Source organism: Arvicola amphibius, chromosome 13, assembly GCF_903992535.2.
Source record: "Arvicola amphibius chromosome 13, mArvAmp1.2, whole genome shotgun sequence".
Classification (NCBI taxonomy): domain Eukaryota; kingdom Metazoa; phylum Chordata; class Mammalia; order Rodentia; family Cricetidae; genus Arvicola; species Arvicola amphibius.
Window position 1 is genome coordinate 50,528,388 of NC_052059.1, and position 22,733 is coordinate 50,551,120.

At 43.6% G+C, this 22,733-nt stretch overlaps 1 protein-coding gene across 2 annotated transcripts in view; it reads right to left on the reverse strand.

The window, feature by feature from the left end:
• Xkr6 (XK related 6) overlaps positions 1-22,733 on the reverse strand; it is a 215,748-nt gene that overhangs the window by 145,409 nt on the left and 47,606 nt on the right. Inside the window, exons 2-3 of one of the 2 annotated variants that reach the window (XR_005283030.1) lie at positions 11,845-11,953; positions 5,568-9,572 (exon numbers count right to left, since the gene is read on the reverse strand). The exons of the other annotated variant lie outside the window; for it this stretch is intronic. The gene's annotated coding sequence lies outside the window, so the exon portion shown is untranslated. Of the gene's footprint in view, positions 1-5,567; positions 9,573-11,844; positions 11,954-22,733 lie in introns of those variants that run through there. 2 annotated transcript variants of the gene reach the window in all.

A 22,733-nucleotide genomic window follows, 5' to 3' on the forward strand; every position in this document is an offset into this window, starting at 1 on the left:
GAGGGCAGCATGGGAAGATGACCAGCACTGTCAATCCTAGGCACAAATCAGCAATTGGGCCACACCCAACAAGGTGCATTCCCTGAAGACAGAGAGGGTGAAGTTAACAGACTGGCACCCTGCAAAGACTAGATGGGGAGATGCATCAGAACTCGCCGTAGATATTCAACTTTACACCAGGCTAGGAAGTTTTGTAGGCTTTAGCGTCAGTGATGCAAAATCTGGCTGGGAACAAACGTCATGAGCAACTGCGACAGTTGGCATAGGCTCACAGTTCCAACGAGAGACATGTCTAGCTTCGTCGTTCTAAAAACCGCACACACCATTCAGAGGGACCATCTGGAAGCACTGGATCCTGACACAGTGTACCTCAGATGCAGACACCCCAAGTTTCTAAACTTATGTGTCAATGCCTTATACCAAGGTAATGGAGAAAAGTGCAGAAATCACGCAGGAGAATGGTCTCTGGAACTAAGTTTGTAGGAGAGAAAAGCTGGAAGGAAGCTGAACTATGAACTTAGCTTCCAATGGTAGGGACATTATGGTTTGGACATGAAGTGATCTTGGCTCGTGTGTTTGAAGAGCTGAGCCCCTACTAGAAGTACTTTGAGATGCTGGAGAACTTTGGGCATGGGGGTGTAGCCAGCTGACCAGGAGCTGTAGTGGTGCTTATGGCCATGACCAAGCTGCCCGAGCTTTCTGCTTCATGGGTGGGGTCATGGTACTGGTGTCATGGCCTACTGTCACACCTTCCTTGTTTCAGCCAGCTATTTTGTCAGAGACGGAGAGTTGGTTCTGTGCACAAAGACACTGAAAAGGACACACCCATCTTAGCGATGTGTTCTTACATAATGCTGGTACAAAGAAGTGTGGGGCTGTGGACAGGCAAGGAGTGGAGTGGTCTGCCTAACACGTAAGCCATCTAGGTTCAAACCCAGTGCTACCTAAAAGAAGGGAGAAGGGTTGTTGGCAAGGATGATTGTTGGAAAGCAATGTCTGCAAATTATGTTAAGATTTTAAAGCCAGGCAGTGGTGGTGCACACCTTTAATCCCAGAACTCAGGAGGCAGAGGCAGGCGGATCTCTGTGAGTTCAAGGCCAGCCTGGTCTACAAAGCGAGCTCCAGGACAGCCAGAGCTACACAGTGAAACCCTGTCTCGGAAAACAAAAAGAAAAAAAAAGATTTTAGAACAAGTTATGTGTATTTTGAAGAAAACGGGCACAGAGATGGAAGAAAAAATTTGACTACCCACCTTCTGCCCCTCACTCATCAGGAATACCAACCTGTCCACAGGAGCCAAGGAATCCTCGCTCTGCTTAGCATTAACTAACTCTCACAGGGCAAGCTGCAGAAGACAGCAGCATACATCTGGGTCCAGATCTGCACATCTTCCCTGCAGCACAGAACGTGGGGTCTGCCACTGCCTAATTCCAATTCTCTTTAAGCTAGTCCTCTCTCCTGTCTGGCTGCATGACCCAGGTCTGAGCTGTAGACCCCGAAAGAACATGGCTCCCTTCTGGAAGAATCTCTGCATTTGAGTCGCAGCCCCCAAATGTCATGGAGTTGGTGCCTGAGCGGGGCCATGGGAAATGGCAAGGCAAGCACAGAAAGACAAGAGGCTGCCCACAGCTGACAAACATATCTACTGTGGGCCAAGGAATGGGCGGAAGAGCAAAAGGGTTACAATTACAAACGTTTGTCAAGTCACACTTTCTGGAGGACACCTACCCTGACACTGCTAGTCATCACCAAGTACTGCCTCAGTCTCCCCACAGAATGCTGAGCACACAGTGCTTTGGGGCCATGGTTTTGTTCCATGTTGCCAGTGATCAGTCAAGGTCCGAAACATGTAACACGAACTCTACAAGAAAACATTTCACAAGTCTATCCCTTTCCAAACACAAACCTTATGCTCATGAATGATTCCCAAGAGACTAGAACAGTGCCTGAGACCTAGCAAACACCATCAATGCCAGAATCAAAGGATTTAGTAGGCACGCCCAGCTGAAAAGAGTCTTCCAACAGTCTTGGGAAGAAAGCTTTTGGTATAGCTCACTGAAAAGGGCGGGAAGAAAGATGATGCAAAGTGTGAGCCTTTAGTTGGTAAGAGATAGTCCTCTTCAGCCATCCAGTGGGTTGTGGGGTAGCAGAGACCTGCCTAATGACAATGCTCCTGCCTCCGCAGCACTAATGTGGCCTAAGGAAACCTAAGTTCCCATCAAACAAGAAGATGATGCAGAACCTAAGAGATGGGGGCAGCTATAGATACCCCAATACTAATCCTGGCTATACCCCAAGGTGCCTCTATCATTGCTGCCTGGCTGCCCATCATCCCCTCCTTCCTCCTGGTGCCCTTAATTCCAAATGCACAAGATGGTCTGCAGCTTCCTCCATAAAGAACAGTGAGGCAAAAGGAACACATAGCAGGGTCTACGGAGGAAGGAATGGTCCTGAGACACACACTTTACTCCATCGAGTCTGAATGAGCAGGTTGACTTTCTTCAGATGTCAAGAGCGGTGTACCACAAGAAAGAGTGCATGTCCAAACGGGCTTCTACGTCAGCCTTTTATTTTATTCTTTTAAAGGAAATGGCAGATACTGAATGAATCTGACTCAATTTCAATTTTAACGAAGAAGTCTAAAAATTAAAATCTATAACTAAAAAAAACCCTACAATTTGCTACAGTGGCTTTCTGGAGAGCTGAAACTTTTTTTGCTTATGCTAGCAGACAGGTAAAACAACACTCCAACATCTGCCTTCAATTTGGTAAAATCAAGAACTTCAACTGCTGAATCAAGTAAAATGGAAACTGGGGGGGGGGCAGCCCTGTGGCACCCACAAGTGGCGCACAGGCCACCCAGCCCGGGAGTTCAGTAACTGCCCATTCCCTTCAGATGGGGAACCATGCTACAATGCCTTCAATATTTTGTTAGGCTCTGAAGGTTCCACAAATAGGGTTTTTAAAATGCATGAAAACCTGTTTTGTGATCAGGATTTTGGATTTCTACAGAGGTTATGGGGAAACCCAAGACTGGGAGGGGGGCAAACAAAAACCCACCACTCCAATTTCTAAGGGAAACCTGAGATATCGTTTGACCACAAATGCACATGACTCAGAAGGCAGAGAAACAGTTAAGCCTCCTGCTTGAAACTGCTATCAAAAATCCAGTCAGAAACTTGTGCTTCCTCTTCAAAGTAAAAATCACAAATCTACCAAGTTCTGGATGTCGTGTTTCAATAGGCATCTTTGCTTCAATTTCGGAACACTAAAAATAGTTCAAAACCTTAATGGTAAGTAACACCTTCCATGAAGTATGATGGCTGTGCAGCCCCACAGGAAGACACACAGTTCAAGACACCCCTACAGTGAAGTTCATGTATTTGGTAATTTCATTCTTGCTTTTAAGTCCCAATGAATAGAGGAAGCGACTCCCTCACTAATTACAGCCCAGGGCTTAAGAATTCAATGATGGATCTCTTCAGGGAAAAAAAAATCTAAGAAAAACACAGTAGAACAAACTTCCTCTGGTGTGCAACCCAGGGAGAACTGTGCACAGTCCTGGGTGGAGGGAGTTAGGAAGAAACTGTAAAGTGCTGTGCACCAGGTCAGAGGTCAAGGAGCCAACTATGAATGTTGTACTGGGAGATCCGCTGGTCAGGGTCCTACCCTACTCTTGAAGAAGACAAAGGAATAAACGTCTTCTCCAGAAATTGGCTCCTAGACACACTTAGCACAAGGGTTGGTCCTCAAGTAGATAGTGGATGGAAACTGGCATTGCAGCACTAAGTTTTTCCAGAAAATGCCATTACACTGGGAAGGTGAAGGTGACTACACCTCTCAACGGCAACATGGACATATTAGTGTCTTTTGCTTCACTGTATTTTGGTTAAGTTCTTTAAAACTTATTAATGAAAGCAATCTAGCTAAAGACAATGGCATGCAAAAATCAGCCTTAGGTTGGATATTATAGATAAACAGAAATGTTAAAAATCGATTAATCAGTACCAGAAAGATGGCTGAGTGAGTAAAAGCACTTGCCACAAACCTGACAGCCCATGTACAATCCCTGCAAGCCATGGTAGGAGAGCTCTGCTTTCTGTAACTATCCCGACTGCCACATTCGAGCTGTAGCATGCATGCATGGGGGCGTGCGCGCGCGCACACACACACACACACACACACACACACACACTCCACGGTGTGATATAAATCATTTCCTGAAAGTTTGTGTTGTCATGAGTCTTTGCATCATTTGAGTTTTCAGTTGAATTTTAACATATTAGTAATTTGAGAGATTTCCAGAGGGTTCTTGGCCAAGTATTGGCTCAAACAGGATGACACTATTACAAAGTCAGATTTGTTTTAAAAACAAAGATGCTTGCTAAACAGTATGTTAAAATAATGGTCAACCCCTCCCCCTCCCCAGACTGTTCTCAGAAACCCTAATAAGGGACAAGTTAAACAAGTTCATTAGGCAGAACTCAGTCAACAAGCTAATATTAACCTATACTGCTAAGAAATGGAATCTCCCAGGATTTTGACTTCAAAGACCAATGAGAAATTGTATAAATGCCTTTAGAACTCAACAGCATAAACTTTTAATTTTATGACCCTGACATATGGTAAAGAGGAGTATAAAATTTGTTTTTTGAGAGCTGTTGGCCTGGAAGTCACACTATAGTCCTGACTATTCTTAAAACAGGGGACTCCTACTGCCTCAGCCTTTTGAGTGCCAGGACTGACACCCAAATTAAAGTCTTTTATCTTTTACTGTCCTAAGTGCTTGCTTGCCATTGCATTTCTTTTCCCTGTATTCTTCTGCAGGCAGAAACCCTGTCAGTCATGCAGGAGTTCTGGTACCCTTGAGCCCCTCTGACAGGGTTCAGAGCCACAGCACACAGCTAATCCACTGCTCGTTCCAGAGGGTCTTTCCCTTTCCTCTGAACCACATACCCCACTCAGCCTTACCTATTAAAACCGCTTTCAGAGTACAAAGCCACTGTACTTGGACAAACTTCTCCACATACCCAGAAAGCCTTAGATACATTCCCAGTACCCTCAGCACTTAGCGACTACAGCCGAGCGCTTAGGGACTCTGGAGAAAACACGTGACCCCTGACCACATAATTTATATGCAGCAGCCACAGAAAATATGCATATATTACAGGAAAAGTAAAACCAGCCATGCACTTACCACCCCCCCTCCACAAATAATTTCGAAGTGTTAGGTTTTAAATATTCAAGCCATTTAATTTTTTTAAAAAAAGAGTCAGAAATTTATTACCAGCAGTATAGCCTATCCACAAAACACATCTATATGGCTTTTGAAATGTGTATGGAAAAAACTTGAAATCTTATTTATTTTTTTTTTTTTTTTTTAGTATCAGTGTAACAAGGTTTTCCAAAAATTACATGATGGCTTACAAAGACACACCTGGACAGTCAATGTAGGTTCAATGTGGGGTTTATGTGGGCCGAAAAAGCTGGCTTATGGTCTGGACAAATCTTGCTGACACAGACACTTTCTCTGTGTGATCTGTGTGTGTGTGTGTGTGTGTGTGTGTGTGTGTGTGTGTGTGTGTGTATTGCTTGTTTGTTTTTAAGTCACCAAAGGAAACACTGGAGTATCTTCCAGCTCTCTTCAGGTTCTAGCAAGTTTCCATGCTCGTAAGTCAGCTTTGGGTCTTCCCATGCCTGAGGTAGGCTTGGCTCCTTCCAGCTTCATAGCATGGCAGTTGGAGTTGTCTTCCTTGGAAACCACAACAGCAGTGACCAGCACAATGAGAATACAGTGCTGTGAACTTGTTACAGGTCATCCCTTAGACAGCCAAGGTGCCTGTGTCTGGAAGAGCTGCTTCTCTTCAGGAAGGAAGATGGAGATACACCAGGAAAGGAATCACGAAGCTCCTGTTCCCAGCAGAATGCAACCTGACGATGGGAGAGAAGGTTGAACTGTGTGCTGATACTTTTATGTGGACTCAGGGTTTGAGAGCCAAACAGCACCATCTTGAAGTGCTAGAAGGAACCATGATGGAATTGCAGAGGAAGAATGAACAGGACAGATGCAGGAGAACTCCAAAAGACTCTTAAACCCCTTGTATGCTGTTTTTACTGTCACCAAAGAAAGGATGTAGTTGAGTCACACTCTTCTTCCAGGATCCTCTTCCTGTGGATGTGAAACCATGAAAGTACAAAGTAGCAAACTTTCAAAGGAGACATGAAAAGGCCTCAGAAGCTCAGTAAATGTTATCTATCTTTCAGTCAGATTAACTGACCTGGATCCTTTACAGCAGAATGGGTCATCACCTCTAGACCACACAGACAGAAACGCCTCAGGTGACAGGCCTTACATGAACAATACACCTTTTGTGATTACTTTATGTCTATACATTCAGTTTTTAAATAACAGTCAAATTCAACTCAGTTAACAGCAGGCCACCCAGGATGCTCTGCTGGTGTCAGTCTGGCGATTCCCTTCTGACTACTTAAACACAAGGGCAATGTTTCTTCAGGTCTTCTGACTTCACCTTCAGAGTTAAGCTGTACCGTACAAGAAACTCCCAGCAACTGACAGAACAAGGAGGTGACTCGAGATTGCACCAAGGAGAAAGGCAGGCTGTTCACATGGACTTTCTGACAAATTAGGTTTCGAATGGTGCAAGCCAGAGTCAGTCATCGAGGGGAAACGGAGAGCAGGGGGCATCTCCTCCCAGCTGACAAACTCAGAAAGGACCACACTCCGGAAAAGCCGAAAGGGATGCAAACGAGTCAACTGGGAGTGTCGGCAGTTTTCCTGAAAATCTGCTTCAGACTTACAAGTCACAACCAAGTCTCAAAGCTCTCGTCACTATTACAGAATTTAACAACTAGCTGACACCAAGAGCCTAATATCCTGACATAATAAAAGGTCACACTTGAGAAGACCTTTCTAATAATTTAGGGGGCAAGTGTGCTCATGTTAAAGGGCATTGCTACTCAACCTCTTATGAAATAAACATCCATCCGCAGAGGACACCACCATGCCCTGTGCCTGAGGCTCCACATTCTCCACTTGTTCTCAGGAGGGAGTGGCCTTTGCAGGATCTACTCCCTCGCTCTAGGAGTGGCTTCCATCTTGTGGCTGCAGGTCTCTGTGTGAAGAGGCAGTGGACAGCCTTCAAGCCTTTGGAAGCAGAGAATCACTGGGGGGGAGGGAGATCAAAGTCAGAGCGAGTGACAAGGACCCCACACATCACTGTCCCTGCCTGTGCAGACACGGCACAGCTATGTCCGGCTTTTGTGGCTGTGCTGATGAAGGCGTCCCAGCTTCCAGCAGATTTCCGCTGGCGTTTCTCTACAACGTCCCCACCACAGCAGGCCGCTGCTCCACTCTCCTTCTCTGGGTCCTGCTGTTAGTCTATGTAATGCTCACAGACCTGCTACTTTTTGGAGTATGATGTACCAAGGCCGTGAAGCACAGTCACCCAGGAAGGGACAGACTTCCTATGAGAGACACTAAAATGCTCTCTAATCAATACTACAAGTAAGACAAAATTGAGTATAGTCTTAATGTTTTATCCAGAAGTTTCTGGGAGGTGGCCATTATGATCATACCCATGCCCACAGTTTTCCACTATACATGATACTCTATATTATTTTATAAAGTTATACAACAGAAACAAAAGTTTTATTGATAATGCATTTTCTTTAATATTTAAAATATTTATTTGAAATTAAATTAACCATTAAGTCACAAACATATTTAGAACATTCCAGAATAATTCAAACTCACCATTAGGCGATACATTAGTATTTCCAAACACTGGCCTGACTACTCTTAAATACCATGCATGTTCATGAAAGCTTCCCATGACAACAGGGAATGTCTCCTGTCCAAGACATCCCAGCATCCTCTTCCCTGCTAGGAGATGCACTCTGTTCCCTTGGACCTGCTCTGTGGAGTTCCAAGTGCAGCCTACCCTCACTTTGTACCATCAGAATCCTAAAGTTTTCTCTTTAAGTCTCCTTCATTTGCACTCACGGTTTTCAGAATCTAAGAAGGTCTTTAAAATATTTATTCTGGAGGGAATAAAGTTTTTTCCTGGCTGGCTAATTCCTTCTGGATGTATCAGATACCCAGGCCCAATCAATACTGTGGCTAGAACTGGCTAAAAGGAAACCTCTATTGACAGAAATACCACAGAAAGAGAGTTTTTAAAAGCCAATTGTAATCAGAAAGCAGCTAAATAGACAACACGTGTGGAGATTGGTATGTAACAATTAAAACAAAAGTCTACCGAGTGTTTTCAGTGTGCTTTCTATTAAATAAGTATCATCTAATTCAGCCCACTGAAAAGGGAGGAGAGGGCTAGCAGGGGGAGGGGAGGCAAGGGGGGAAATGACGTAATTAAATTTTAATTAAAAGGGAGCCAGTGGCAGTAGTACAGTCAGTTCAGTTTCTGAAGCTCTTCTAACAGAAATCTGAGGGTTACTGTGGCTACAGGCATGTAAGGACTCCAGGAACAATGGACAACTCACCAATAATAGAACTCAGGCTCCCCACTTTCCTGCATTTTCTTCATCCTTCCAAGTTGTTCTAACTGTGGTCTTGACAGTCACTACTCCCCAGTTAGGGTGGAGAGCATGCCTACTGACCACTGAAAAACTAAGCTCTGGAGTTAGTTACTGAAGTAAGTAAGCATCCTCAGGTCTCTGAATTCCAGCAGGTGCAGGGGAGGCAGGCAAAAGACAGCCAACCACCAACGACTACAGCCACTGTAATCTGCGCTCGGTACCACGCATCCATCTGTCGGTGGTTGAACACCCCCTCACCCACATTCTACATGACAGCAGCCCATTCTTGGAAGGGAGTCAAATCTGTTGCTATTGTAGTTGTTTAGGGAAATTAATCCTTTCAGGAAATGGAGGCCTTTTCTCGGGGTTTCTCCCTTTACACAGACCACCGGCCCCTTCCCACTAGCTCACCCACCTGACGAGAGTTCCGGAACACAGGAAGGAGGTGAAAGTGAACGGCCTTACTCCCTCAGTGTGAGCACCTCTGACCTACAATACTGTCTAATTTTAAGAACTGGCAGCATTTGGCCATACATACATTTGTTTAAAAATAAAAGAGTCTGCGTATTTCTAATACAGATCTTGTGAGGTGATTTCCAGGTGGAAATTCTGTAATTACTGCATTTAAGATTGTTACGATGTTTTCTCTTCTCATCTTAACCCCTGATCACTGATGCCTGTGATCTAAGGAGCTCACATTGCAAGGTGGGCAGAAAGGAAACCCAGCCAACCAAAACATGACAGGAGGAAGCCCACTGCTCAGACCACGAGGGGTCCACAGAGAACCTCGGAAGCAGACTGTCTCCAGAACGTAGCACGCAGGTGACACGCCTCAGACACACCTGTCAGCTTACAAGTACAGAGTTCTTTTACATACATTTATTAAATCTACTGATTCACCTACCAAAACATTAAAATATGAAAACAACATAATTTCCAAGGCTCCTACATATTTCCAATATTCAACTTAGGGATCCAAGATTCTGAACATGCCATCACCAAAAAAAATTGCAAACCTAAAAAACAAAAAAGGGAAAATAAATTAAACAAGGGCAAAAGAAAAGACTTTTCCAGAAAAAGGTCAATATTTCCTTTTGTAAACTTCCAAGCATTTCACCATCAGTGCTTCCCTCGCCTTACATGTGCTCTTAGGCTTTCCTTCAAAACACAGCGGCTTCCATACAGTGAGGTAAATATCCGACAATACTCATATGGCACCTGCTTGTTTAGTATTTGCTGGGTCATCACCTTCACACATTTCTGAGTTTTCACTGGCACTCACTAGTCCTGTCCTTCTCTCTTGGAAGCAGTTGCTGTGGCCAAGACACTGAGGAGAATTGAATGAAGCTACAGGTTTTTTATTCACTTGTTTGGAGGCTTTTTTTTTTTAGCTGAGTGACAGTGGCTGGTGTTTGTCCTCCAGTGCACTAACTTTTAACACTTAACATTAAAAATACACCAAGTTCTCCTAACCTCAAAAGGGGGCTGGCATAATCCTGTGTGCTTGCTTTGCTTTCTTTCTTTTTTTTAAATTTAAAAACAAAACAAAAAAACCAAAAAACCTGTTTTGGTTTGGGCAATGAGAAATCAGGGGTGGGGGGTGGGGGGGGAGAGAGGAAAAAAAAACACTATGTAGCCCTAGCCAGTCTAGAATTCTCTATGTAGAGCAGAGATCTGTCTCTGTTCTGGAGTGCTGGGATAACAGGCATGGGCCACGAAGACCAGCTAGAAATTACAGTGTCTAAACATACAGGCATCAGCAATGCTAGGAACTGTTTCTTAGTAAGGCCCTCTCCCACACCCCACACCTAGGGCAGTCTCACCACGATGCCTCAAAAGTGCTGGGACTACGACTACAGAAATATACAGCTCTGCCCCTTCTTACTAAGACACTGTTAATACACAAGAGTGAACCATCACCCACTCGACTGTGGTTTAGACACCAGGCCACTTAAGGCCAGAGCATCATTCTATAGAAAACAAGAGCTCAGAGTTCTCCCTCCCAAGAGATGTGTAACCCCGCACACAGGAACAACGCACTGGTTTTGTCTAGAACAGGACAAGGCTGGCCAGTGAGGACAAACGGAGACACAGACAAGAGAGCAGTTCTCCTGGATGGCCCGCTGGGGCCAGAACTCCAAGGATAGGCTTTATCTTGGTGCATGTAACCAACTCTCTCTCGTCACAAAGTGTCACAGATGTGAAGGGAAGTCTTCCCTGAATCTTGCTACTTGCTATTTGTAAGATTACAGACTGGGAAAACACTACAAGCGAATAGGAAGCAATGCACAGAAGTGCCTATGAGCGCCCATGAAAGGAAACGCGAAAAACAACATGGCGCTGCTCTAAAATGAACCTGTCCACCGGGGAACAAACAATTTGGAACTTGCCTTCCGTGTGACCTGCTAGACTGGGAGGAAATTTGCCCCTCCTTAGAGCTCAGTGATGAAGCAACTTCACGACTTAGGCTAAAATGTAGCAAGCCTGGGAGTTATTTCAGAAGCTAATGGTACCTGTATCTAGGGCAGGATATGAAATGACATCGGGAACCCCTTCTCTGAACTAACAACTTCAGACACCTTTTGAATTTGAGCAAAGAATCCTAGTCTGTCTCAGAATCAAGCCTAGTCCTTTCCCTAAGCACTGTTTATAAAACAAACATAGAGATGACACCTTCCCAAGAAAGTTGCACTATTAACAAATATGCATATATATATATACACACACATATATATACTAGTTATACTCCCTTCCACTATAAACTATTTAAATAAAATTTTGAATATTAACAATTAAATTAGAGCTGAAAGATACATGTAAAATCATTAAGTAAAAAATCACTTATTCTCAAAAGGTGATTTATCTTTTGAAAATAAATCACACAGAGTTACATAAGATTAAAATTCTTATCTTAGGAGAGAACTCTCTGGCAAGAATTCTTTCTTTTGCATCAAAGATACTAGGGAAGCCTGGATTCCCTTGTGTTTGGGAGCAAATCCTACTAGTTTTCAGCATGCAAATTCCTAGGGGCTCGAGGCTTTTTATCTGGCATATATTTTATTGCTACTTAAGCAAGAATAAAAACTGGTTCACACACACCTGAAACATTGGATTTGCCTGTGGTTTTCTGATGTTATTGGGGCTGTTGTTATGCAACATCTGACCCAGTCTAGGGCAGGAACATTGCTAAGTTAAGGATTTTTACATCTTACAAGGGGAGGCACTGGGGTGGGGGTGGGACAGGTGGGGACACGAGGCCCTTCTCCATCCCTTAGATTTTGCCATTACCATTCTGTGTGGAGGACTTTCAGGACCAGGTGACCGCACACGTCTAGAAATCGGATGACCTCAAAACCACCTCATTTCAGCTGAGGCCTCTCATGTCTTTTGCTTAGAGCTAAAAATAAAAATACATGTGAATGAACAAATGATCATGAAATGAAACCTCTAACGTGACACTAAAATACATGGCATCAGAAGGCAACTTTATGTCCGAAAACTGAAAGCACACACATTTGTACACAGCATCAGCGCTCCAGGCTCCCTGGAAGGTTCCCCTTGCTAGCCTTTTAAAGGCTAGAACAATAACAACCATTGAACCCCAAGTCTGATACACAAGGCCAAAATAGAAATATTTCGCTCATTTTCTGAAATTATGATACATTAATTTTTATTCTTAAGCTAATGACATAAATGAAGTTAAACAACAATTTAATTTCATTACATATATACACATATATTTGTACATACATACATACCAGGGCAAGAAAGCAAAGTACAATGTTGAGCCAGCCAGAACAACAGTCTGACAATAAAAACAGAGTTTTCAGAACTGATTTCAACAGCAGTGCTGAAGTATAGGGGAACTGACCGGCTTCTCCAGCGAAAGCAAGCACTGGCTCATCCAACCAATACAGAATGTGCCTGAGCCCTAGATGGCAAAGCCAAGTACACAGATGGGGTCCCAGCCAACCCAGGGCAGTAGGGCTGCTGCTTCCACCAGAAAGGACAGCAAAATCTATGAAGGGACAGCAAGAGATCATGGGACTCAAACAAACCCTACCAAGAACCCCAAATATTTCTGCTCTAAATCACTAACCTCTAAACTTCAGGACCAAGCATTCAAAATCCTACAATAGTCTTGAAATTCATTGCTCTCTTGGAACACAGGGGTACTCTGATCCCAAACATGTCTTGCATTATTTTTGAAGGTCAAAATGACCAAAAGCCACTTACACAGTACTTCAGTTAGCTGGAGCTATGATGTAAAATTTAGAAATCTTGCTGGCAGTTAGTTACATTGGAATCAGCTCTCCCTATGGTATAACTAAGACAAGTAGCTTACAGGTTTTAATTCCATTCATAAATACCAAAGTTAAACACAGCTCCTAAGTCAGCAGGCAGAGTCTGCATCAACATTCCTGTTGGGTATTTCACATCTGTCTGCTGTGTGTATCAAATGCCATGCTTTAATTCTGTTATACAACTTAAGTTCTACCTTCATCTTGCAACAGAAGTAGGCAGCACATATTTAAGTCAGCTCATCTTCTAGAACTTTATATGAGGTCCAACTAAATTTAAACTCTAGACAAATGTTAGTAAGTTATATTGACTTGACTTGAAAGTTCACAGACTTGCACTTTAAAGCAATAAGTTATGGTTAAATATCTATAATAACTATTGAGATCATCTAAATTCTGGTCATGGGCAAGACTTAAGCAAATCAGATCAGGCCCATGCTCATGTGGCTCTACGCTGATGCAAACTCCACTCAAGGAAATCTGGCAGCTACTAGTTGCAAGCAGCCCCCCCTACCCCATGTCACGGGGCCCTCTCCCTTATCTGAAGTACATTCAGAGGGATAAATAACAGGTACACATTTCTGCCTTAAGCCTTGTTTACCTCAAACTTCCAAACTTGTCCTGAATCAACAGAGAAACTATCATTCAGCCTACAGCTCTTCCTAACTCGCCTTCCTACCAGTCTTTGCGACAGACAGGTAGATTAGTGCAGCTGGGAAGCTCCATTCTCCTCCCCAGAGCCCACACCTCCCCTTAGGTTGGTTATCCATTTTTGTGCCACAGTCACAGCTATAGGCTGACTCCACCCCATGTGTTTCAATCCTGTAACTTCACTACATGGACTCTGGTTGCAGCCTTTGATGATAGCCATCTTGACACCTGAAGGCACATTTTAGCTTTCTTTGGTTTGGAGGGAAAAGTTGACCTCAAACTTCACAGACAAGGCTGGTCTTGGACTCCTGGCCTCCCATCCCAGCTTCCACCTCCTGAGTACAAGATGTGTGCTATTACACCTGGTTTACACTTAGTCTTAAATTACAGTAACATAAAATCCATTTGCCTCGTCAGGAATGTCACGATGGCTTCCATTAAGATGGGACCAAGGAATTCTAGTGAGTTAGAAAAATTCAACAACAAATAGAATCAAAATTCTAAAAATGACCCAACCTTCAGATTATGGTCACAGAAGGGAAGAAATTGCATAATAAAGATGTAGAGAATATTTTCAGTAATAATCAAAGAAGAAAATTTCCCAAACCAATAGAAAGAGATGTCTATCTGGGTAAAACTGGCCTATAGAACTCCAGTAAAAAACTACAGTAAGTATATAAACCCATAGAGACTAAAAAGTATGGTATTGGATGATAATTGGTCACTGAAAAAGAAATCAAGAAGAAAATTTAAAAATTACTAAAACAGTGAAAATGAAAACACAATATACCAAAATCCATGGGGCACAATAAAGGAGATTCCTAACAGGAAGTTTACAGTGCTGGCTCTCCATCAAAATTTTTGAGAGATCTCAAATTAATGACTGCATTCCTTGGAAAAACAAGAACAAACAACATCCAGAAAAAAAAGTACATGAGGGGAGATAACCAAAATTGGGGCTGATTAACAAAATAGAAATGAAAAAAATACGAAGAATTAATAAAATTTGGTTTTATTATTATTATTTATTATTAAATGAAAAGTTGGTTCTTTGAAAAGAGACAAACCTTTAGCCAAATTCACAAAGAGAAAGAGATAGAAAATCAAATAGACACAATGAAAGGTTAAAAGTGACATTACAACAGACACCCAGGACAGCTGAAGAGCTGCTAAGAATGTACTTTAAAAAGATACATTCTACTAAACTAGAAAATGCAAAAGAAACATGATTTCCAGATATATGACCTACTAAATTTCGATCAAGAGAAAGCAAACAACTTAAACATGACAACCAATGAGATAGAAACAGTAACTAAAATGCTCCCAAACAAAAAAGGCAAGGGCCCAGAATTCTACCAGGCCTTGAAGAACTAACACCGACACTCCTCAAGTTAGTCTGTATGAAATAAATTAAATAAATACGCCTCACTCAAGTTGGTCTGTACTAAAGAAATGAACAGAAAAAGGAATTAAAAGCCGGGCGGTGGTGGCGCACGCCTTTAATCCCAGCACTCGGGAGGCAGAGGCAGGCGGATCTCTGAGTTCGAGGCCAGCCTGGTCTACGAGAGCTAGCTCCAGGACAGGCTCTAGAAACTACAGGGAAACCCTGTCTCGAAAAACCAAAAAAAAAAAAAAAAAAAAAAAAGAAAGAAAAAGGAATTAAAGTCAATCTCCCCGATGAACATAGATGCAAAAATTATCAACCACATATGAGCAAACAAAGCTCAGAAATACATCAAAAAGATTATTCACCATGACCAAGTGGGCTTTATCGCAGACATGCAGGGATAAATTCAACATCAGTAAAGTAATCCACCACAAAAATAGACACAGGGACACAAAGCACATGGCGCCTCCTTATATAAAGAAAAAACCACAAAATTCAACATGCCTTCATGATTTAAAAAAATCCTGGAGACTATAGGGATAAAAGAAACATATTTCAACATAATAAGAGTAGTACACAACAAAAACCAGTTTATACCCCCACAATCTGAGTTCTAGTACTAGATCCTTCTGATTTCTTCTCTTCTATAAGTGAAAATACTTACAGAGACTTTATAAAACAGGCATAAGGTGGCATTACTGTTATAATGCAAATGGCCAAAGAAAACAATCATAATGTCCACAAGGAAGTAGGTTTGAAGCTACCTCTTCTTATGCTACTATAGAGACGTGACCTGGGCACATCAGCAGGTGCACAAATGCTGCTGCCCAAAAAGAGACACAAGCCATTTGCTTATCCAAAGCAGGGTTTTAGTAAGGAAAGAAACACATGATGGATGGCTGTCCAAGAAGCTGTTATCCCAGGCCGGGCGGCGGTGGCGCACGCCTTTAATCCCAGCACTCGGGAGGCAGAGGCAGGCGGATCTCTGTGAGTTCGAGACCAGCCTGGTCTACAAGAGCTAGTTCCAGGACAGGCTCCAAAGCTACAGAGAAACCCTGTCTAAAAAAACCAAAAAAAAAAAAAAAAAAGAAGCTGTTATCCCAGAAGAGTAGTTTTTCGCTTACCACTTCATGGTTCTAGAGTATAATTTCTGTATCATGAACAATTATTACTTCTTCTAGCAAAGTATTTCCCTGGGTGCTTTACTAAGCATTTCAAAATTCTACAAATTGGGTTTCTGAAAATGGATAGAAACTGCTGGCTCTCCATCAGGTCTACTGTGAGCCACTGTGAACATGAGAATCATGCACAGCTCAGGTGTCAAAGAATTGGAGGGTGGTAACTGCTGATGTGGCGTAGGCACCATGCTTCTTGAATTTGACCACTTCTCGCTTCCTCCAATATCCTTCAGTCTACACACCCCAGGCAAAGTAAACGTATGCTACAAGCTCCAGTACACACGGGGCATGTCAACATGCCACAGGGCTTGGTTTTTTACTTCCAAGGTCTTGACAAGCTATTCAGTAGCACAGTGTGTGCCACAAACTTAGTGATCTTCCACCCAGAGACACAACCAACCCAGGAACCCCATGCAGTTGGTAGCCCTCTTAGACATGGCAGACTCTAACCCAGTACCTCTGCCAGTATGCTCCATCTTGCCTTGTTCTGAGACACCTACTCTTACAAATGGAATACAAGGCTGGAGCTAAAGCTCCCAGTAAAATGTCACTGGAGAAAAACTGTCTCTCAGGGAGGAAGCCAAGAAAAACATGCTGCAGAAAGCTCCTTGTTGACTTCACAGTCCTCATGGCTGCTCCCACATCAGCAGTAAACAGTCCTGAGCAGAGAATAGCAGAAGGACAACCGCTCTATTGAGATCAGAACATTTTTGACCACAAGTACATGCAAGAAGGGGAAAAACCCCACAGGTGCCCATATTCCAGTGGTCGCCCAGGGCGACAATGTATGTTTATGACAGCTTGCTACTCAAAGTGATCTCCTTCATCTCAAGACAAGCCAGTTCTTCTCTCAGGCTCTCTGGACACCTCTCCTGTAGACTTTATCCCATGCACCACTCCACCCCTTCCTCCCGTGTCCATCTTCTTTCCACCCCATAAGCACAAGCACACTGCGAGACCCCAGAACAACCCACAATCTCCTCCCCTGTGTATATCACCAACTTGTTACGGACATATTCCAATGGCATCTAATCACTCATTAAGTGTTTATTGGAAAATGACAATACACCAGGGCTTTGTGGGTAAAATGAGATTGCTAGTGATTGTTGCTGTCATTGCACAGACCATCGGGTACATTCTCTGGTTTGAAATGTTACTTTTCACAAAGCAAAAGTATCTAGGACTGAAGGGTACTCCTGAAAGACCTCATTTGGACCCCACTGCCCTTCTGCCCTGCCCCTCTGGGACTGCAAAAGTATCTAGGACTGAAGGGTACTCCTGAAAGACCTCATTTGGACCCCACTGCCCTTCTGCCCTGCCCCTCTGGGACTAGTCATTCTTGTAGGTCTCAGATCACACACAGTCCTGACTGGGGACTGGGAAGAACTGTGTCTGTGTTGAGACCTAAGGGCTGGATAGGAGGTGGCTAAGCAGAGAGTATGAACAATAGCATCCCAGGGAGGGACATGGACCTTTGAGACCTGAGACAACAATGTGGTATCTTGGGACATTGCGCTGGATGATGTGGGGACAATTTTGAAGAAAGTCAGTTCTAACCCAAGTAACAACCACAGGCAACAGAGAAGGCTTGGGCTGTCACTCTCAATGCACCTCACCTCTTGCTCTTGGTGTCCTTTTATCCCCTAAGGCCAGCTGGGCACTCCCAGACAGAAGAGCTGCTCAGATGTCACAACTCCTGTTTACTCTGGGAATGACTCCTGATCTGAGCCTGAAACACAGGGTCTTGCTGGCTTTGCCCCTCAGCGTCTCTCAATAGTTACACAGCATTCTACACACACGAAGTGTTCGGGATTTGTACAGTGGATGGACCTGTCTCTGAAGGAAACTATGGACGAGAAGTAGCAACACAAGAATGAAACCTTGTTGTGGTGTTTCCTCCAGCTCTGCCAAAACACATAGGAACTCCAACAAGAAACTCTTTTAAAACAAACCCCCATCGATACACTGGCGCTGTGTCGCTGTCCTTGGTGCTGACCAGTTCCTGCATGTGTGGGTGGTAACGTTCCCTAGGGAACAGGAGCACACCAGCCACGCTATTGCTCCTTAGGTCGTTGTCCTTGGTGCTGACCAGTCCCTGCATGTGTCATACGGTCATGCACCCTAGTGTTAACAACCACTACTAATGTCACTCTGCTACTAGCTTTCACACCTGCCAGTCACTGACACACCCTTCCCTTGGGCCATATGTGAATCATTTTTAAACTTCATAGAATATTCTCTTCTTTTCATTTTGAAAATTTTAGTACATGCTAAAAGTTACTGGCCAACATCATATATACAGGGAAATTATGATAACTACATTCTATGAAGTAAAAAGATGGACCGAGTCATCTCACTTGATTTTGATATGGGGGAGAGGATAGGCTCAAATTTCACTAGAATTATAGGTACAAATTTAAAAAAGAAATGCACAAATTATTTACTTTATATTTTTGGTTGTGAGTCTAGCCTTTAATGGCTGAGCCAGCTCACTAACCCAAGAGTTACTTATTTTAAAAAAATATTATCTCACTAACTAACAAACCAAGCTGCTGACATAAGTTTTTTGCTAGCTTTTAGGAGGTTGCTTTATTTTTAATTATGTGTGTGTGTGTGGGGGGGGGGGTAGTGTGCACTTGAGTGCAGACACCATTGAGGCCAGAGGTATCTGATCCTCACAGAGCTGGAGTTACAGGTGGTTGTGAGCTGCCCAATGTGGGTGGTGGGAACTAACCTCGGCTCCTCTGTAAGAGTAATACTTGTTCTTAACTGTTGAGGTATCTTTCCAGCCTCCTCTTTGCCAATTAAAAACAAAACAAAACACCTTTAGTCAGTGTATGGGCACATACTTACGCACATGTGGAAGCCAGAGGACAAGTTGAGGGAGTGGTTCTCTCCTTCCACCATGCCACGTGAGTACCAGAGAGCCAACTCACGCCATCAGGCTTGGCAGCAAGCACCTCTACCCAATGAGCCAAATCACCAGGCCCTGACTTTCTTTTAAAAGTCCACCAGCTCGTCACAGCGGTGCCCAGGATGAGCTCTCACGTTAGTTAAACACAGACATCTTTATACAGCTCAAACAAAATGGCCTTCCTCTTGCTCTTCCACTCGTATTACTTTATAACCAAAGGCAAGAATGCCATAAAATTTAAATAATACTGGTAGAGAAAAAAATTTAAAACCGTTTATCTACAAGTTTTGTCTTTAAAAATATCTTAAGAGAACAGGTTGCACATTGTGGAGCTCAGCGTAGGCACACACCAGCCTGTTTCTATCTGCATGTGGCTGCCTCAGTAGTAAAGATGGAAATGGAGGAGATTTTGATACTTGGGTCCTGATCACAGGAAGATACTGTGCTGACTGCAAGAGATTGTTAGTGTCTAATAAGGATAAAAGCAAAAACTGCCTGTCTTTGGAGTCACAAAACAGAACCCAGATTTTGGGGGTTTTTTGGTGGGAAGTGGTATTCAAAACTTTGCTCCATGAAATGCATGCCATTGTGTTTTTCCTTTCTTTTAAAAATTATTCATTTACTTTTGACAACTTACTATTATTTATAATGTATTTGATCACACTAACCCTCCACTGCCCTTTCTTATCCCACCCCTCTCCCTGACCTCTGACCCCATCTTCCAAACACACTCTCCTACTTTCACGATTTTTTTTTTTTAAATCTATTCAACCCATTAACTTCTCAGCGTTGCCTGCATGTGCATGGGTGGATGTGGATATTCCCTGGATCACGGACACCTTACTAGTAGCTCCTTGAAGGACAGTCAGTGACTTTCAAGTAGTGCAAAGAGTTCCTCAGCTAAGGGTAGGATTTTGCTATGGTCTTTCTCATATAAACTTCACTGAGACACTATGGCTCTCAAAGCAGAGACAAATACAACGCAGCTGAGCCCTTCAGGAGAGACTTCTGTAAGAATGTAGAGCTCTGACGCCCATGTATCAGACATTCAGAGGATGCCACATTCTGTACTTCTCTGCAAGTCACTCAGGCTGTCACAAAATTATCTATCTGCCTGCAAAAAAACTCTTCTCCCTCCACAGCTGCTCTCCCCTCAGCCTTCTGCACTAAGAGCCGACCGGCTCCATCCCAGACCAGCTCACATCTCTCTCTTGAAGCACCCATTCCTCATGCAAAAGGCAAGTGGTCTTCTTAAACTGAATGACAAACAAGAACTGTTCAAATATATACACAATTAGCAAAGCAGCACAGTGCACCCTGATGGACAACCCCCATCCAGTTTTAATAATTATCCACAACGCTGCCACCTTTGTCTCACCTATTACCCCAGAGATTCCTCAGCTCCCCATGTCATGGTAATTTTTACCTTCCCCACCCAAAGACCAATCTGCAACTGAGCTGCTGCTCGGCTTTCCACGCTCACCATCTCTACGGCACACAGTTCCGAGGTACTGAGTGCACGTGCACTGCTACGTGACCACCCCCAACAAGGTTTCCACCTTGCAAAGCACAAGCTCATCCTCCAGCTAACATCTCCCATCCATCTGCCCTCTTTTCTGACTTGATGGCTGCCTATTCCAGGTGCCTCGCAAGTAGAAACATGCAATGTGTAGGGGTGTGTGTGTGTGTGTGTGTGTGAGAGAGAGAGAGAGAGAGAGAGAGAGAGAGAGACAGAGACAGAGACAGAGACAGAGACAGAGAGACTCCTCAAGGTTCATCGGGTGTCTGTGCATGAGAACTGCCTTTCCAAAGCTGGATTATATTCCACTCACTCATCCAGCGGCTCTGCAGCTGCCTGAACCTCCAGGCAACGATGACTAAAGAGCTACTGCGAACGCAGTTGCCTGAGTATCTGTTTAAGTATTGGCTTCCCGTTCTTCAGTATGTATACCCAGAAGTGAAATTTCTAGATTGTATGGCAATTCCATTCCTTTGTTTGAGGAGCAACCATACTGTTCCCCACAACAGCCGTACCACTCTCTGTTCCCACCAACAGTGCACAGGATGATAAACAATCATTTGTGAGGCAGTGAGCACCTGACAAAAGCACGGTGTCTACAAACAGCTTTTGTGTGTGTGTTATTCTATTCAGTTCTACAAATGTGTCGACTCACTGAGCGCCCTGCTCTGTTGGTGAGTGCTTGGGACGTTTATTTCTATCTCCCATATGCCTGTGTGAATGTTTTCTCCCAATCAGAAGCTGAAGCTGAAGCTGTTAAAAAAAAAAAAAAAAAACTATTAAACACGTAGTTAACTACTCATAAGATACACCAATAGGTAGGACTTTTAGAAGGCACACATTGTGGTGGTTTGAATAGGAATGGCCTCCATAGACTCGTGTGTGTGTGTGTGTGTGTGTGTGTGTGTGTGTGTGTGTGTGTGTGTGTGTGTGTGAATGCTTGACCAACAGGGAGTGGCACTATTAGGAGGCGTGACCTTGATGGAGTAAGTGTGACCTTGATGGAGGAAACGTCACTGTGGAAGCTGGCTTTGAAGTCTCCTATGCTCAAGCTTTGCCCAGTGTGACAGTTTCCTTCTGCTGCCTACAGATCAAGATGCAGAATCTCAGCTCCTGCAGCACCATGTCTGCCTGGCCTGCATGCCATCCGCTATGATGATAATGGACTAAACCTCTGAACTGTAAGCCAGCCCCAATTAAATGTTTTCCTTTTTTTAAGAGTTACGGTGGTTTGCACAGGCCCAAACTAGGCCCTGTGAATGTGGGTGACAGTTGTGTGACTGGGTCAGTCTGCAGGGCCACTGGCAGTGGGACCAGGATTTATCCCTAGTGCTTACACTGACTTTTTGGAACCCATTCTCTTTGGATGGATGCCTTGCTCAGCCTAGATACAGGGGGAGAGCCTTGGCCCTGCCTCATAGTGATGTGCCAGACTTTGTTGACTCTCCATGGGAAACCCTGCCGTCTATGAGGAGTGGATGGACGGTGGGGTGGGTGGAAGGTGGGGGGAGAGGGAGAAGTGGATGGAGAACTGGCATTGGTATGTGAAATGAGAAAAGATTGTTTTAAAAAAATAAATTAATAAAATTTTTTTTTAAAAAAGTTACGGTGGTCATAATATCTCTTCACAGCAATAAAACCCCTAATGAGACACACATGAAAACGTGTGTAAAGGGAGATGACAGCTGATGCTCCCAGGAGACTAACCCAGACAGGCAGCATCTCTACTAGCAGGCTTCACAACACGGCTATGTCACTAGTAAACAGGTCAGGTCTAAACACAATAAATACAAACTACTTCCAATAACACAAACAAACAACAGCAGCCAGAATCCAAAATCTAAAATGAAATTTTCGGAAAAGCATTTAACACTATCCTACTCTAACGAACTAAAGAGACACAGTCTGCATCAGCAAGCAGCTTCCCAAACCCCCTGGAATCACAGGCACCGAGTGTCTGGATCCACATACAGCACTGATAAGGTTTAGCAGACCAAGGAAGATCAGGCAGGATAAATAAGCATGCAAGCATGTTCTTAATCTAGCTATAAAATAACCAAACTAACTCAAGTGCCATATTAAGATTTAGGAATTTGCCGGGTGGTGGTGGCACACGCCTTTAATCCCAGCACTCGGGAGGCAGAGGCAGGTGGATCTCTGTGAGTTCGAAGCCAACCTGGTCTATAAGAGCTAGTTCCAGGACAGGCTCCAAAGCTACAGAGAAACT